Source organism: Semicossyphus pulcher, unplaced genomic scaffold (genome assembly GCF_022749685.1).
Source record: "Semicossyphus pulcher isolate SPU_LCO1_2020_fin unplaced genomic scaffold, fSemPul1.0.p SCAF_17, whole genome shotgun sequence".
NCBI lineage: Eukaryota > Metazoa > Chordata > Actinopteri > Labriformes > Labridae > Semicossyphus > Semicossyphus pulcher.
In genome coordinates this window covers 19297804-19306873 of record NW_027211681.1, presented here as the reverse complement: position 1 = coordinate 19306873, position 9070 = coordinate 19297804, and positions in this window count along the sequence as shown.

Here is a 9070-nt window from a genome sequence, read left to right as displayed (position 1 = left end):
GGGTCTCGGCAGTATGTGTGATACAGGTCACTAAATGGAAAAAAAGAGAAGCATTGATGTGAAACCGACTATTAACCGGCTGATTTACGCAGCTCGTGTCTTTGCTCATAAATAAGGTGAGCCTCAGGAAATAGACCAAAGTAATTTAGGGTGAAAACACTGCTTATCATTAAACTGCCTGCTCTATAATCTCTAATGTTGAACATTCATCACAGTCGACCTGTGAGCCTCTGCACGTCGCTGCTGAGAGGAGGGAAAGAACCTGTGGGAATCACTCCATATCACGCCGTATCGTCTTCTTCTTCCGCAGCTCGTTCGCAGTTTAACACTTTATAAATGTGTGCATGAGAAGTTCATCAAACGTGCACAAGATACGTGCTGTTAAATAATAATTATCCTCACCAGCCTTGTTAAAAGCAACCTCATATTACGTGGGTTATAATGACATGATAAAGGCTCAAATCTGATACTGTGCAGCTTCATTGTTCAGTTAAAGGCATCAAACCTGAGGTAATCTTCATGTCTGCGGCACAAGCCTCCAAATTACTACAAAAGGAGACAGTGCGCTCATTTCACGGCCTTTGCAGTCAGATCAATATGAGCTATAACATCTTCCTCTTAATGGTGAGGATCAGGTCTGTTCCATCAAAGGCAGAGGCCTCTAGTGTGATTGTAAAAGAGTTCAGGGCGTGTTATTGATGCCTGAAACAGTTGTTGACACGGACGTTGGTTGTGATGGACAAAAGGTAGGGCTAATTAAAAATAATGAGCTGTGTGTTGCCTTTGTTGCAACCTTATAAGCTGCTAGCCGCATGCAGCACAAGCTTTAGAATAGTGTAGCTTACATTGCCTCTAATTAGCAATTTTTTAATAATGTGAAACGAGTTATTAGTGACATACATATAGAAAAGTGTTACCATTAACTGCGGTTTCTTTCAGCTCTCCATTCAAGCATTTCTTTAGCCTTGGTTTGGTGTCTGAACCAGTTAGCTAGCAGTGTGGTTTTAAGCTAGCTCTCCAGCACCAAACGGCACACAGAAAGTTAGCGAACTGCTGGTGAAGACAGTGGTGCTTTTAGCAGCTAAAAGACAGATTTTAATAGATAAATAGCTAAATAGCCTAGCTAAAAAGAGGAATCAAAATGAGAGTGATTAGAAAATTATTTGGACAGCCAGAAACAAGACTCCAAATGAAAGCTAATGTGGCTCTGTAGCTGCTAAATGGGTAAATACGCCACTGTTTGCTAACATGTTTGCCATATTAAAGTAATAATTTTCATGTAAATAAATGTCTGTTAAGTCACTATCTGTCGCTGAATGAGGTAACACCACACAACCTTTGCATTTGCAATATTACAGACTGGGTGTCTCTGGCGACTTTCACTGAAAAAATCACAAGCGGCGCCCAGTTGACGCGTTTTCCATCACCCAGCAGTGGTTGGTCTGCCAGAGAGGGTAGGCGGAGCTAAGCGGCTGCAAAAAACAACAACTAATATAGATTTGATATGACCTGAACCAAATCCCTACATGTATCTTGTCTAATAGGCCATACACGGTGATATAAGACTGATTTATTTGATGTACTTAATCACAAACTGCCCAGCCCAGAAGGGAAACATGGAGAATGGATAAGGCAGGAAGGAAAATAAGTGTGTCTCTTCTTTTCTTATTATATTCTGTGTGTTTTATCCTCAGAAGGTTTTTACTTTTGGGTCTCTCCTCTGCCGCTATCTTTCTTCTGCTCTCTGGCCTGTCATGAGTAATAAATGTGTGCCCTAATGGTCTGCTTTGGTAAAACTTGAAAAGCGAACCACCGCAGAGCGTCTCTGGCATCAGCCCAGTCTCCGAGAAAATTTCCTCGCTGCCAGTCGACTCGAGTGGAGACAGAGCGAGCTGATATTAGGGATGAGGGGGCGCAGAGAGGCTCTCATAAGTGATCCTCGTATCTCATTGCTGATGGGAAAAAAAAAAACGTGAGTGTGTGGGTGTGAGCACATGCAAATGGTGTGAGAAAGGGGCAGACAGGCAGACGAGCAGACAGATTGAATTGATCTGTGAAACACGCCTGATGACAGGCGAAGCAAAGATGGTGAGGTCTGAAGGCCGTGGAAATATTTAATTATTCACTTTAATTGAAAGTCTCACATTCAGTCAATTCTGTGTTACAGTAACACATATACAGCATGTGATGATTGACTGGTTGTCATTTCAAATAGTGGAAAACAAGGTTCCTGCAGATGGTATGAAAATCTATGAACAGCAGCTCCCTGGTGTCAGAACAGAGTTAAATTAAGGAGCTGAAACTAAGTTGTTCTTCATTCACTGATTCTTTTTTCAGTTGTCCTTAATAATGCAGAGGAACAGCTGGGCAGAATATGGGCTGTAGTCCTGCGGTATATAAAATATGAGTCTTCAGTGAATTGAGATTGTCATTACTCCTGATTTATTTAAGTCTCATTATCTATGGATAAATCATTTGTGCATAGAACTTTGCAAGGGTGATCGCCTCATTCGTTCACCTTTCACTAGATCTCCTTTGTTTTGTGACGTAAGTAGGGTGTACATTTTCTGTTGGAGACCCTCCTTAAAGTTGTAATCTCGAAGATCTCAGTTTCGTTCTCTTTGGCGGCACCTATGGTGATAAACGGTAATTGCGGGAGCACACTTCCCAAATATCTAGACAGTGTTGCATGTGTGACGTCCACGGTTGGCTCCAGTTGTAACTCTTGATTTTCCTCGCTGACGGTCGCTTTCCTTTTTAGACTGTTTGCCTTCATCTGAGCGTCAAATTTGTTTCTTTTTCTTTGGATTTTCACTTATTTTTGAAGTTGTATCTGTAGTCATCCATCTTTTCTTTGTTTGTTCAGCCACAGTAGATTACTGTTTACTCACAACACTTGCAGAGAGCGGAAAAGCAGCCGCTTAGCTCCGCCTACCCTCCCTGGCAGACCAACCACTGCTGGCTGATGGAAAACGCGTCACTAACTGGGCGCCGCTTGTGATTTTTTCCGCCAAAGTCGCACAGACACCCAGTCTGTAATACTGCAAATGCAAAGGCTTTCATCAGTGGGCCATAGGCTCAATCACCATTGTTTTACCTCATTCAGTGATAGATAGTGACTTAACAGACATTTATTTACATGAAAATCTTTGACATTATCACTTTAAATGTTGGTTCCAGGTATCCTATAATAAGCCTATAATGCCTTTATTGAGAGAGAGGGAGAGAGAGGACAGTGGATGGTGTCAGAGACAGGGGAGGAGAAAGGACATTGTGGGCCGAGTCTCTGTAATGGGACGCACAGTTTAACAGCTGAGCCAAACCGGCGCCCCTGAGGACCTTTTGCATCAAGATCAACTTTAGTGAAGATTGATGTGAAATGTGCCAAACATTCTCCCCATCATTCAGTTCTGTTAACTACTACACCAATATAGACAGGTTGATATGCACATTACTGTGCTATTGTAAAACAGTTACAATAAATCCATTGAACCGTTTAATGGTACAAAATAGACGTGGTTAGGTTAAGAAAAAGATTATTGTTAGTATAAATGTAAGTTATTAATGATAGGGGAAACAATGTGATTTGATTACACTTCTTAAGCTTACAAGAGACCCATCCATCCATCCCGACCTTCTTCCTATGTTGACATTGTCGCTCTTTAATAACCATCACCTGACTTCCTTCCTGAAACAACTGGAGCCTCTGCTCCAAAGAGAAACAACCGCATCAACGCTCAGTGCCAGTGCAGGAAGCAGTGTGCCTTTAATGTGGTGTGCTGGAAAGTGAGGGTGTGGAGATCAGGGCGGAGGATGGGCACTTCTGGCAGACTGGAGTCGCATCCCAAAGACCTTTCATTACCATTTGCCTTTTTATTAGCAGTAACCACAGTCTTTCCTTGAGCCCATTACTGAACCTTGATAATTAATCAGCTGCCATAACCACAAACCTCCCTTAATATAAACCATCTATCAGCCATGAGTAGCAACAATTTTAAATCATTTGGATTTGACATAATTGGCTATTTTAGCTAACTGAAGTGCAGCTAATGCTGAATGTAAAATAAAAGCTTAGCATACTTTCTGTAAATTCTTTTTCTTCCAGGAAAGGTGTCTAACCTTAATATAATTCACATTAAAATAAGGTAAATATGGAGTGCTGGTTTAACCCCATGTGCACTGATCGCAGGTACGACTCCCTGTCTGCCGATCATTTAGCGCATGTCCCCCCCCCACTCTCTACTCCCAACATTCCCTGTCTATCTTCAGCTGTCCTGTCAAATAAAGGCAAATAAACAAATAAAAATAAAGTAAATATAGTAACTGTATAGTTATATTTAAATATTATTTAAAAAAATATTCACAACATGTCAACATAACAGGGAATACTGTCCCACTCCTTCAAAACAAAAGTCTGAGCTTTAATATATATAGAAATCTTCCAAATGTACAATGTCCTGTTAATACTTTAGCATAACAACACACACACACACACACACACACACACACACACACACACACACACCAATCTCAAACAGAAGGAAACTAGCGACAATCTAATACATTGTACTTTCTTTTATGACTTTAAAGCTCCAGTGAGGAACTTTCAGTTTGTGTTGACTTTGGCGCCCCCTGTGGACAAAGCTGTACCTGTTATCTCTTTGCTGATTTTGTCCTGTACATGCTTAAGTGGTGATTTTTAACAAAAAAAAATCTCTTCTCTCGCTTTCTTTAACAGTCATATGTATCACTCACTTAAAATGTTTGCCCTGGAAAATGTAAACAAAGGCAGCGGTCAGTTAATCGCTTCATCTGACACCTACCCCCCCGTCAGCAGTTTCAGGCATTCAAAATAACAATATAGAAATAATCAATCTTGTCGCTGATGGTCTGGTTTGCTTTTGTAGGTCATAGAGAGTCATCAGAATTCATTTCAGTCTGTTCCATAACTGGTGAAAAACACCTCACAGGAGCTTTAAGTTGTTAGCAAGTTGCAGGCCAGATAGCATTACTAGCTAGTGTCCCTGCTGTGTTTCCACCACTGCAGCCTTCCATCAGTTTAAAACAGATTAAATGTTCAAAATTAGAGATGTTTTCAACGTTTGGTCTGGTAGCCTTACAGACATTTTTTGTGGCAATGATATCACTCAATAAACTGAAAGATGTACAGTTTTCTAATGTTACAGCTGCACCTAACACCTAAAGTTATGACTAAAACGTTGGCCCTCCCAGGTTCTAATGTGATTATAGCACTGCATACCAGACTGGTGAAATGGAAATGTTGCACTCTTCAATTACGGGAAGCCGCATGCTCATCAGTGGATCTATAATATGATCATTAACCCACCGAACTTTCTGCAGTTGGAAAAAGAAACTGCAGCTCAGTCCTCGGTAACTGCAGCGGAGTGAAACTAAGATGCATATGGACCTCGGATCGATAAAATCAATTCCAATTTCATCACACATTGCGCAGCAAAATCTGCAAGGTCAGTTTTAAGAATGTCTATGTAAATAAAAGAAAACGGATCGAAGGGAAAGAGTAAAGTTTCAGTGATAAGAGTTGGGGCTTTACAGAGTTACAAACTGGGATTATTTGCTGTGTCAGACTTTTTGGTGTAAGATCCCCTGGCTGCAGTGCGATGAGGCATTTTCTGGCTCTCTTTTGTTCACTGTACCTCATTTCTTTCCCTCACTCTGTCCAAGTAGTGGTACAGTGAACTTCATCTTTCACGCTCTATTTTTTCACTCAGCCATCATAAAAAAAGTGGAAACAGACAAACTGTCCTGACTCCTTCACTGAATGTTTCTTGGACAGAATTTTATTTTGAAAGTTTTATAGTTGGTTAAATGTGAACTTCAAAGCAATTTCTTTTCACATTTTATTCCAGCTGTGTTCAACACCCCGAACCACGTGCGACACGATCAGTGGGGATTTTATCAGCAGTGATTTGGACTTACTAAAAAACAGAATCGACCGTCAAGTAAACCGTTCTTTCTTTGAACATTTGACTTTAAACATCTTTTATTTGTTCCATTTCCTGTTTGAAAAGCTGCTCTCAAGATGCTCTAAAATGCCATTTAATAATGACTGTAACATTGTATACAAAATGAAGCTCTAGCATCATCTTCCCCAGTTCCCATGTATTCTACTGCGGATGCTGCAAAAGCACACTGATTGAAATATTGTGTCTAGACGACAAAATTAAGCCTGCTGTCTTTATGGCATCATAAAAATTTCAGCCTGATTACACTGTTGATCAAATATGACTGGTGGATACACTGTGGCCATATTTGGTTGAATAATGATCCTTAAAGGCCAAGCTTTAAGCACTTCAATAAGGAACAGTTGCTTAGTCATATTAATTTGGTTTTGGGAGAGACGAAACAACGATGCTGCAGAGCTAACTGGAGTCTTCCTGTTGGACGATTTCCCCTCCATAGGTTGGATTACTGGTGCCTCCTAACCAGGCAGGATGTCTACCACCAGAGTATTAAGTGCAAATCCAATAAGGCTCCTGGGCCAGACGGAATCCCATGTCGGGTCCTGGGTGTAACACGCATCCTTCTGTCTCTCTTCCTCTGATCGCTCTGTTGTTCAACACCAATATCCCAATATGAATTGAACCCAATCTTCTTCCTCTCCTAAATCGAGGCATTACTGAACCATTTTGTTTTTTCCAGTTACCGTCAGTCAACCAATAGGAACTCTTAAAGATAACATATTTAGCCAATTATATTCACATAAATGATCTGTGTATATATCCTTGAAGTTGAACAAAGAATAATTTGCAAAGCAGATTTTTTTGTGCATTAATTATACCCATCAGTGTGTTAATATTATGTTTTATGGTTCCAGTCAGCTGTCTCCTGTAAACTACAATGACATAGGAAGGTGAAATCTGGCTTCCTAAATCAGGGTTGGGGAATTAGAGAAACTGAATTCTCCCATGAAGCTTTCTCTTGGGTAAAGTCAGTTTCTTGGCAGATAATTTAACGGACCAATATGTCCTTGTATATTATCTACGCCCAAGGTAATAGTTACCAATGTAACCTGGTGTCTTTAGCACTTTTTACATTGCTGTTTCGCCACGTAATGAAGCGTTGCCGTTACGCCACCTTGCCATTTTACCTTGAACCAAGCAACGCCGGCGTAAAGCCATCCCAGTGTGTGCTCTTATTACATTCCAGTGTTGAGGAAGCAAAAGGCGCTCACCCTGCCGACACTGCCGTTTACACAGACGCCATTTCGGCTCTGTTACAAATCTGTTACTACCTCCGATGCCCGCTCAGATGTGGAATGACTTCGCCCCACCATTCCGCCTCTGTGTGTTTTACATAGAAGACAGAACGTAACAGAGGCAGAATAATCCCATAACCATATGTGTCAGTTACTTTTAACAGGCTGTCCTCTGGCTAACACACGTGAGTCCAGAGTTGGGCCAGTTTGTATGGGCCAGTTCTGGGCTGATTGCGGCCCTATGCCGGTAATGCCAGCACAGTTTTGCCAGCCGAACCCTGGCCAGTGTACTTGGGCAGATTCTGGGCCGTCATTCAAACCGGGTCCGGCAAGAGTCTGGCAACCTGACTTAGGCTGGGGTTAGCCCATAACAGGGCCGGACCAATTTGGCTACTTAGGTAATAAGTAGCTACTGATTGTAGTCTCATTCCTCACTGCTTTCAACGCCGCGTTATTATCAAAGAGTCTTTATGTGTTCAAGCCAGCAACTGTAGATCGATAAAACAGCGCTACAAAACAAAAACTCCAGAGGGTTCCTTTAATAGATGGTTGATACCAGGACTAAAACAAGACTTACTAGGCAGTAATGTCACATGCAGGTCTGACATGTTCTTGTAAAACTATATTATATTCCATTAGTCTTGTTTTACTGTAGATATTGGAGGCCTTCAATACACAAACAGTGTGTATTTAATTACCTGGACCTCTCCATAGCTCACACAGTGTACTTGTTTATTTGTTAGTGTTAAGGTGGCATCTTTGGCCTCCTAGACGTCACATGGCCTGGGACACAAACTGCAGCATCAGAAACACTCAATGCAAATGAGTTCATAAAGCTGTTATTGCTGCTGTTACTTTAAAATCAACACGGGCTCGAGTTCCTTGAGTTAGCTTAAACTTTTTCTCTGTTGGAGCTTAATCCACTGATAACTTGCCTTCACACAGAGGGCCTCTGTTACAACAGCAAGACAACATTAAAGAAATATGATCACATGAGCTTCATTAAATTCACAATTGTTTGACTTGAAAGCATTTGAGGCATTGTGAAAAAAGCAAGAAAAAAGCATGACTGATAGAAATGTGTTATTGCAAACACAAAAGTGAGTGACAGGCGGATTGAAGCATCCTTTTAAAGAGTAGTTCAGTAATTCATTGTGATGTGCGCATAAATTAGATGAAGCTAACAAACACAAATCCCAATGTTTCGAAATGTTCTCTTTAAGAAAGTGCGTTTCGTACGTTCTATTGTGATTCAAATAAATTCAAAAGAGAGAGATAATATTATTCCACCATTATCTGTTATCACTGGAGAACAGCCCACATCTTTGAATATGGATACAATAAGTGCTGAATGACTGGATTATTTCCTTTAGAACAACTGATTGGTTCTGGTGGATTGACTATTGTGTGTAGGCTTCACATGTTTTCAAGAAAAGAGGAATTTAATTACAATTTGACAATACACTGTACCTGTAACTGTATGGCCTTTCATAGCTGTTGACAAAGGCAATACATAATGTAATAGGAAATTTGCAAAATTAATACTGACAAACTTAAGGACATAAACTTAAAAGGGTTCGGTCAGCCAGACCGCGGGAACGCTGAACAGCTGCCTACATGTTCCTCTGTGAGCAGGGTCCCCGGGCCTGGTCAGAATGTGATGGCGTCCCCTGTTTGTGCAGATTTTTGTTAGAGCAGAAAAAGAAAATAATCTTCTTAACATGAGGGGAAAATTTTACCTTATATTTCCTGATAGAAAATTTAGGGAAAATTGGCACTTTACCAAATATAGTCCTACAGAAAAAGTCCACATGCTAACCCTAAAAGGTAAAT